Below are 9,838 nucleotides of genomic sequence, written 5' to 3' on the forward strand. Positions count from 1 at the left end.
GAAATCACTTTAGGAGAACCTACCAAACTCCTAGATAATATTATGGTTAATTATTCTCAATGGCATACTGAAAGATCTACTAGTAAAAAGGTGCATGCAATTGAAGAGATTAATGTTTTGAGTGGAAAGATGGATGAAATTATGAACTTTTTTGCTAATAAGAGTGCTCCTGCTGATCCTCATGATATGCATTTATCTACTTTGATTGAGAATAATAATGAATCTGTGGATGTGAATTTTGTTGGTAGGAACAATTTTGGTAAGAACGCATATAGAGGTAATTTTAATTCTAGGTCGTTTCCTAGTAATTCCTCTAATAATTATGGTAGTTCCTACAACAATTCTTATGGAAATTATAATAAGATGCCCTCTGATTTTGAATCTAATATTAAATAATTTATTAGTTCACAAAAGAGTTTCAATGCTTTGATTGAAGAAAAATTGCTTAAGATTGATGAGGTCTTAGCAACGTGGATAGAATTTCTCTTGATGTTGATTCTTTGAAACTTAGATCTATTCCACCTAATCATGATATCAATGTGTCTCTCAAAGCCATGATAATTTCCATTGATGAGTGCAAAGAAAGAACCGCTAGGATGCGTGCTAAGTAAGATTGCTTTGTAAAAGCGTGTTCTTCTAGTTTTCATGATAATATGGATGAAGATCTAAAAGTGATTGAATTGTCCCCTATTAAATCCTTGTTTTGCAATATGAATCTTGATGGGACTGGAGATGAGTCAACTTTAGTTATAAGGCGTCCCAAAAATTCGGAGTTTTTAAATCTTGATGCTAAAATTGATAAAAGTGGGATTGAAGAGGTCAAAACTTTAGATAGCAATGAAACCACTATCTTGGATTTCAAGGTATTTAATTATGATAATTGCTCTTTGATAGATTGTATTTCTTTGTTTCAATCCGTGCTAAATTCTCCTCATGCATGCTTATAGTCAAAATAAAGCTTTTACTAAACATATCGTTGATGCCTTGATGCAATCTTACGAAGAAAAACTTGAGTTGGAAGTTTCTATCCCTAGAAAACTTTATGATGAGTGGGAACCTACAATCAAAATTAAAATTAAAATTAAATATCATGAATGCTATGCTTTGTGTGGTTTGGGTGCTAATGTTTCCACGATCCCAACTACTTTGTGTGATTTGTTAGGTTTCCATGAATTTGATGATTGCTCTTTAAACTTGCACCTTGCGGATTCCACTATTAAGAAACCTATGGGAAAGATTTATGATGTTCTTATTGTTGAAAATATGAATTATGTGCCCATAGATTTCAATGTTCTTGATATAGATTGCAATCCTTCATGCACTATTATTCTTGGTTGACCTTTCCTTAGAACGATTGGTGCAATTATTGATATGAAGGAAGGGAATATTAGATTCCAATTTCCATTAAGGAAAGACATGGAACACTTCCCTAGAAAGCAAATTAAATTACCATATGAATCTATTATGAGAGGCACTTATGGATTGCCTACCAAATATGGCAATACCTAGATCTATCTTGCTTTTATGCCTAGCTAGGCGCGTTGAACGATAGCGCTTGTTGGGAGGCAACCCAATTTTATTTTTATTCCTTACATTTTGCTCCTGTTTAGTAATAAATAATTTATCTACCCTCTTTTTTAGTTGTGTTTTTGTGTTTAGTTAGTGTTTGTGCCAAGTAGAACCGTTGGGAAAGACTTGGGGGAAGTCTTTTTGATCATGCTGTAAAAACCAGAAACTTTAGTGCTCACGAGAATTGCTGCCATTTTTTATTGGGAAGTGATATTTAGTTAATTATTTTTGCAGATGATTACTAGATAAATTACTCACGTCCAGAAAGTTATTTTAGAATTTTTGGGGTTCCAGAAGTTTGCGTTACTTACAGATTACCACAGACTGTTCTGTTTTTGACAGATTCTGTTTTTCGTGTGTTGTTTGCTTATTTTGATGAATCTATGGCAAGTAATGGAGTTTATAAACCATAGAAAAGTTGGAATACAGTAGGTTTAACACCAATATAAATAAATAATGAGTTCATTACAGTACCTTGAAGTGGTGTTTTGTTTTCTTTCGCTAACAGAGCTCATGAGATTTTCTGTTAAGTTTTGTGTTGTGAAGTTTTCAAGTTTTGGGTAAAGATTTGATGGATTATGGAGCAAGGAGTGGCAAGAGCCTAAGATTGGGGATGCCCAAGGCACCCCAAGGTAAAATCCAAGGACACCAAAAAGCCTAAGCTTGGGGATGCCCCAAAAGTCATCCCCTCTTTTGCCTTCGTTCATCGGTAACTTTACTTGGAGCTATATTTTTAGTCACCACATGATATGTGTTTTTCTTGGAGTGTCTTGTATGATTTGAGCCTTTTCTTTTTATTTTACCACAATCATCCTTGTTGTATACACCTTTGGAGAGAGACACACATGAATCGGAATTTATTAGAATACTCTATGTGCTTCACTTATATCTTTTAAGCTATATAGTTTTTGCTCTAGTGCTTCACTTATATCTTTTAGAGCACGGCAGTGGTTCTATTTTGTAGAAATAATTGATCTCTCATGCTCCACTTATATTATTTTGAGATTCCTTTAGAACAACATGTCAATTTTATTTTAGGCATTATAAAAACTTTCATATAAGTGCATTGAATACTAAGAGAAGTTTGGTACTTGATGATTGTTTTGAGATATGGAGATGGTGATATTAGATTCATGCTAGTTGAGTAATTGTGAATTTGAGAAATACTTGTGTTGAAGTTTGTGATTCCCGTAGCAGGCACGTATGGTGAACCGTTATGTGATGAAGTCAGAAATTGATTTATTTATTGATTTCCTTCCTTATGAGTGGCGGTCGGGGATGAGCGATGGTCTTTTCCTACCAATCTATCCCCTAGGAGCATGCGTGTAGTACTTTGTTTCGATAACTAATAGAGTTTTGCAATAAGTATGTGAGTTCTTTATGACTAATGTTGAGTCCATGGATTATACGCACCCTCGCCCTTCCACCATTGCTAGCCTCTCTAGTACCGCGCAACTTTCGCCGGTACCATAGACAAACCATATATCTTCCTCAAAACAGCCACCATACCTACCTATTATGGCATTTCCATAGCCACTCCGAGATATATTTCCATGCAACTTTCTACCGTTCCGTTTGTTATGACACGCTTCATCATTGTCATATTGCCATGCATGATCATGTAGTTGACATCATATTTGTGGCAAAGCCAACATTCATAATTTTTTCATACATGTCACTCTTGATTTATTGCATATCCCGGTACACCGCCGGAGGCATTCACATAGAGTCATATTTTGTTCTAAGTATTGAGTTGTAATTCTTGAGTTGTATGTAAAAAGAAGTGTGATGATCATCATTATTAGAGCGTTGTCCCAGTGAGGAAAGGATGATGGTGACTATGATTCCCCCACAAGTCGGGATGAGACTCTTGATGAAAAATAAAAAAAAGAAGAGAAAAGAGGCCAAAAGAAAAAAAAGGCCCAAAAAATGAGAGAAAAAGAGAGAAGGGACAATGTTACTATCCTTTTCCACACTTGTGCTTCAAAGTAGCACCATGATCTTCATGATAGAGAGTCTCCTATGTTGTCACTTTGATAAACTAGTGGGAATTTTACATTATCGAACTTGGCTTGTATATTCCAATGACAGGCTTCCTCAAATTGCCCTAGGTCATCGCGAGCAAGCAAGTTGGATGCACACCCACTTAGTTTCTTTTGTTGAGCTTTCATAGCTCTAGTGCATCCGGTGCATGGCAATCCCTACTCACTTGCATTGATATGTTTTGATGGGCATCTCCATAGGCCATTCATAGGCCTAGTTAATGTGAGACTATCTTCTCCTTTTTGTCTTCTCCACAACCACCATTCTATTCCACCTATAGTGCTATGTCCATGGCTCACGCTCATGTATTGCATGAAAATTGAAAAAGTTTGAGAACATCAAAAGTATGAATCAATTGCTTGGCTTGTCATCGGGGTTGTGCATGATTTAATATTTTGTGTGCTGAAGATAGAGCATAGCCAGACTATATGATTTTGTAGGGATAACTTTCGTTAGCCATGTTATTTTGAGAAGACATGATGGCTTAGTTAGTATGCTTGAAGTATTATTATTTCTATGCCAATATTAAACTTTTATCTTGATTCTTTCGGATCTGAACACTCATGCCAAAATAAAGAAAAATTACATTTAGAAATATGTTAGGAAGCATTCCACATCAAAAATTCTGTTTTTATCATTTACCTAGTCGAGGACGAGCAGGAATTAAGCTTGGGGATGCTTGATACGTCTCCAATGTATCTATAATTTTTGATTGCTCCATGCTATTATATTATCTGTTTTCCAGGTTAACGGGCTTTATTTTACAATTTTATATTATTTTTGGGACTAACCTATTAACCGGAGGCCCAACCCAAATTGCAATTTTTTTGTGTATTTTAGTGTTTCGCAGAAAAGGAATATCAAACGGAGTACAAACGGAATGAAACCTTCGGGGGCGTTATTTTTGGAACAAACATGATCCAGGGGACTTGGAGTGGACGTCAAGAAACAATCGAGGAGGCCACGAGGCACGGGGCGCTTACCCCCCTAGGCGCGCCCTCCACCCTCGTGGGCCCCTCGTTGCTCCACCGACCTACTTCTTCCTCATATATATATTCATATACCCCGCAAACATCCAGCAGCACCATGAAACCCTATTTCCACCGCCGCAACCTTCTATACCTAAGAGATCCCATGTTGGGGCCTTTTCCGGAGCTCCGCCAGAGGGGGCATTGATCACGGAGGGCCTCTACATCAACTCCATGGCCTCTACGATGATGTGTGAGTAGTTTACCTCAGACCTTCGGGTCCTTAGCTAGGTACTAGATGGCTTCTTCTCTTTCTTTGGATCTCAATACAAAGTTCTCCTTGATTCTCTTGGAGATCTATTCAATAATCTTCTTTTGCGGTGTGTTTGTCAAGATCCGATGAATTGTGGGTTTATGATCAAGTTTATCTATGAACAATATTTGAATCTTCTCTAAATTCTTTTATGTATGATTAGTTTATCTTTGCAAGTCTCTTCGAATTATCAGTTTGGTTTGGCCTACTAGATTGATCTTTCTTCCAATGGGGTAAGTGCTTAGCTTTGGGTTCAATCTTGTGGTGCTCGATCCCAGTGACAAAAAGGGAAACGACATGTATTGTATTGTTTCCATTGAGGATAAAAACATGGGGTTTATATCATATTGCTTGAGTTTATCCCTCTACATCATGCCATCTTGCTTAAGGCATTACTCTGTTCTTATGAACTTAATACTCTAGATGCATGCTGGATAGAGGTCGATGTGTGGAGTAATAGTAGTAGATGCAGGCAGGAGTCGGTCTACTTGTCACGAACGTGATGCCTATATACATGATCATAGCTAGATATTCTCATAATTATTCACTTTTCTATCAATTTCTCAACAGTGATTTGTTCACCCACCGTAATACTTATGCTATCTTGAGAGAAGCCACTAGTGAAACCTATGGCCCCGGGGTCTATTATCCATCATACAAGTTTCCAATCTATTTCATTTTGCAATCTTTACTTTCAATCTACATCATAAAAATACAAAAAATATTTATCTTATTATTATTATCTCTATCAGATCTCACTCTTGCAAGTGGCCGTGAAGGGATTGACAACCCCTTTATCGCGTTGGATGCGAGGTTCTTATTTATTTGTGTAGGTACGAGGTGACTCGTGCGTGGTCTCCTACTGGATTGATACCTTGGTTCTAAAAAACTGAGGGAAATACTTACGCTACTTTGCTGCATCACCCTTTCCTCTTCAAGGGAAAACCAACGCAGTGCTCAAGAGGTAGCACGTGCCGCCACTTTTGCCCTCTGTTGCTGCTGCTACCCGCCGGCTGAGCTACCTGCTGCTGCCGCTTACTACCCCAAACCCCAAACTTACCATCTACTCTCTTCTACTGCTTCAAGATGGAGGCTGCCAGAAGCGTAGTCTTCAATAGTACTAGCTATCCCCCTCTTATTAAGGCATTCTGCAGTTCAGTCCACATATACTACCCATTTCATTGATACCATTGCATATGTAGTGTAGATCCTCACTTGCGAGTACTTCGGATGAGTAATCACGGTTGCATTGCTCCCTCTTTTCCCACTTTCTTTTCTTATCTGTTGTCGCAACCAGATGTTGGAGCCCAGGAGCCAGACGCCACTGTTGACGACGACTCATACTACACCGGAGGTGCCTACTACTATGTGCAGGCCGTCGACGACGACCAGGAGTAGTTTAGGAGGATCCCAAGCAGGAGGCATGTGCCTCTTTCGATCTGCATCCCAGTTTGTGCTAGCCATCTTATATATGGCAACTTGTTTAACTTATGTCTGTACTCAAATGTTGTTGTTTCCGTTGACTCGTCTATGATCGAGCTCTTGTATTTGAGCTCTCGAGGCCCTTAGCTTGTAATATGATGCTTGTATGACTTATTTTATTTTTAGAGTTGTGTTATGATATCTTCCTGTGAGTCCCTGATCTTGATCGTACACCTTTGTGTGTATGATTAGTCTATGATTGAATCAGGGGCATCACAACACCCGACCGCGGTTGTGCGATCAGGGTGATCCTCAACATAAAAAATGATAGGCGTGTTGGACCATTTCAATAGCTTCTGGGCATCGATGGACGGTTCTCTCACAATAATCTCGTGCACACACTATTTAATTTGGCGGTGAGAGGAATGTAACGAGGCGCCACCATCAATGCAGAGGGCTTCTGAAGCTTTTTGAAACACGTGCTCACTGGACTCATCGGCCTCTTCATGGTCATAGTCTCCCTCCTTGTAGCGGCCCCGAGCAGGCCTCTCATGTTGCTTCTCCTTTCCGCGGGGACCCCCTCGGCCATCACGCTTCTTGCCGGACCCCTCAGCACCATCCTGGCCCTTCTCCTTGTCTCGCCTTTCATACTCAGCTTTCTGCCTTTCCACAAGCTGCTCAACTTGCCGGCAGTTCTGGAGGTCATGGTCCTTGGTGCGATGGATCTTGCAATATTGCTTGTCGGAGCCCTCTGACTTAACTACAAGAAATATGTCAACTTGCGACCATCACTATTGGTCACTGAAAGGTCATTTTTTTTTTCATTTCCGACCTTTCTTGACCAAAAATAGATGGTCGTAAACTGAAATTAGCGACCTTCTCTGTGAGAAGGTCGTGGAAGGCCACGACCAAAACAAAAGGTCGTGGATCCGATGACCTTCTGTTTTGGTCGCTAGCTCTCTGCCGAGGCCACGTCGGATCCGATGTGGCAAGCTGACGTGGCAAAGTTGTGACCAAATGAAAAGGTCGTTGATAAGATTCAGCCTGGTCCGACTCAGTGTTTTACATGGGCCGAGCCCAACAATTCAGCCTTTCTATATATTTTTCCTGTCAATTTTTGGTCGACTTCATGGGCCAAGCCCAACATTGTAGCCTTTTTATGTTTTTTTTTCAAATGAGTCCAGCCCAATGTTTTCTAGGTTTTTCTTTCCTGGGCCTTGGCCTTTCCATATTCATTTATTTTCGTTTTACTTTTTTACCCAAAATATTTGTCCAATATAACTTGATCCTTGGCCTCTTTATGGTTGAACTCCAGACCATTTAACGAACATTTTCAAACCAGTTTGAATAACAATATGAATCAAGTTACCATGAATTAGCTGAATATTATGGAAATATCTCAGAACACACATTCTACCAATTTCCATCACATATGTATTTTATACAGATTCAAGCAACCTACAACATGTTGTAGTCAAGCATTCAGGTGCTGGAATACTCCAGAACAGGAAAAATAAATAGAACAAGCCTATCTAGTGCTTCACGAGGAGAAAACATTGTAATCTGCTTCTTCAAGTACTGCTTCTTCCTTTTGCAAAACATCTAGACATTCAAAAGATAACAAAAAGTATGTCACTGATAGAAGAAACATTACACGGATACTTATAAAATAAAAACTAAAGACACACCAATATTTTATCATTCTACTTATTATTATTTATTTATTTTAACAAGATCATTCTACTTATCTGGGATAGGCATATTCATCAAAACTAGGAATTGGATTGGCACATATGACAAACTTAGCAAGAAATAAGCATTGAATGTTTCACATACACGAGAAGGTTTAAAAACGATCATTCAAAGTTATAGTAGATCAAAGTTCCATTTGAGTATAAGGAACAATACTCATATTCAATCAATAAGGAACTATGTCAAAATTAATTCAGATTTACTAATGTGTGTGTCAAATGATACATGCATCAAGCATAAGGCCGTCAAGCATCAGGCCCTTATCTCTGTTCAACAAGACATGAACATACCTGACTTTGTGTTGATATGATGGATGGTTCTGCAGTTGAACATCTAGTCCACATCATCGTTGATGATGGACGCCTTATATCTGTCTAATGCTACACAAGTAGGTATTATCATAAATTAGAGCTTCTACAGTACATGTAAACTTTTGATATGAAGGACCAAGAGTTCCGGAAGCAACAAATCTGGCATTTGTAAACTAGGACATTCTGAAACAAATTATTCCTTATGCATTTAAACAGGGATATTGTGTCCACTTCATACTACCACGTCATCATCAGGATTAAAACAACACATTGATACTCAGAGTGCTGGATGAGACAAATATCGATTGAAACCAATCAGAGTAGGGAGTAAAATAGATCCTCTATTTAATTGTCATAAGAATAGAAGCTGAAGGACAAAGATGAAGCACCACTAGCTCAGTTTGCTAGCGCACAAGCCATAAAAATTGGCAAAACATTCAAAAAGCATGACTCTAATCTTAATGTTGTGTGGAAACAGGACAAGAATTGTACAAGTTTAGTACTGTACACAGCAATGAGCATAACTTTAATACTACACAGCAAATTTAGTCAGTTATCAAATCACCTTGTGGCTATACCACATGCAAACATCAATCACACACAACTGTTCCAGATTGAATCCCCACTATCGGTGTCAAAACCGGCGGATCTCGGGTAAGGGGTCCCGAACTGTGCGTCTAAGGCGGATGGTAACAGGAGGCAGGGAACACGATGTTTTACCTAGGTTCGGGCCCTCTTGATGGAGGTATAACCGTACGTTCTGCTTGATTAATATTGATGATATGGGTAGTACAAGAGTAGATCTACCACGAGATCAGAGAGGCTAAACCCTAGAAGCTAGCCTATGGTATGATTGTATGTTGTAGTTGTTGTGTCCTACGGACTAAAACTCTCCGGTTTATATAGACACCGGAGAGGGTTAGGGTTACACAAGGTCGGTTACAAAGGAGGAGATATCCATATCCGTATTTCCTAGCTTGCCTTCCACACCAAGTAGAGTCCCATCCGGACACAAGACGAAGTCTTCAATCTTGTATCTTCATAGTCCAACAGTCCGGCCAAAGGATGTAATCCGGCTGTCCGGAGTACCCTAATCTAGGACTCCCTCAGTAGCCCCTGAACCAGGCTTCAATGACGATGAGTCCGGCGCGCAGTATTGTCTTCGGCATTGCATGGCGGGTTCCTTCTCCGAATACATCACAGAAGTATTTGAATACAAGGATAGTGTCCGACCCTGCAAAATAAGATCCACATACCACCGTATAGAGAATAATATTCCGCAAATCTAATTTGCTGACTTGTTTTGGCAAGGCGACATTATGCCATGGCCCGGTGATTATTTGAACCATTTCCTTTAACTAGCCCCGCACATAACGCGAGGCAGTTTTTTGACATGTCTTGTCAAAGCAGAGATCGTGTCCCCTTATCACGGGATTCTCATCAATACGGGCGTGGGTAAC

At 39.3% G+C, this 9,838-nt stretch overlaps 1 long non-coding RNA gene across 1 annotated transcript; it reads right to left on the reverse strand.

Moving 5' to 3' along the window:
- Window positions 1-7,671: 7,671 nt before the first annotated feature.
- Window positions 7,672-8,410, reverse strand: LOC125532180. Its single transcript, XR_007293829.1, has 2 exons — window positions 8,358-8,410; window positions 7,672-7,903 (listed from the first exon to the last, which is right to left on the reverse strand). It is a non-coding gene; the product is annotated as an uncharacterized LOC125532180 (long non-coding RNA).
- Between the last annotated feature and the right edge of the window lie 1,428 nt (window positions 8,411-9,838).

This window comes from Triticum urartu, unplaced genomic scaffold, assembly GCF_003073215.2.
Source record: "Triticum urartu cultivar G1812 unplaced genomic scaffold, Tu2.1 TuUngrouped_contig_9296, whole genome shotgun sequence".
Lineage (NCBI taxonomy): Eukaryota > Viridiplantae > Streptophyta > Magnoliopsida > Poales > Poaceae > Triticum > Triticum urartu.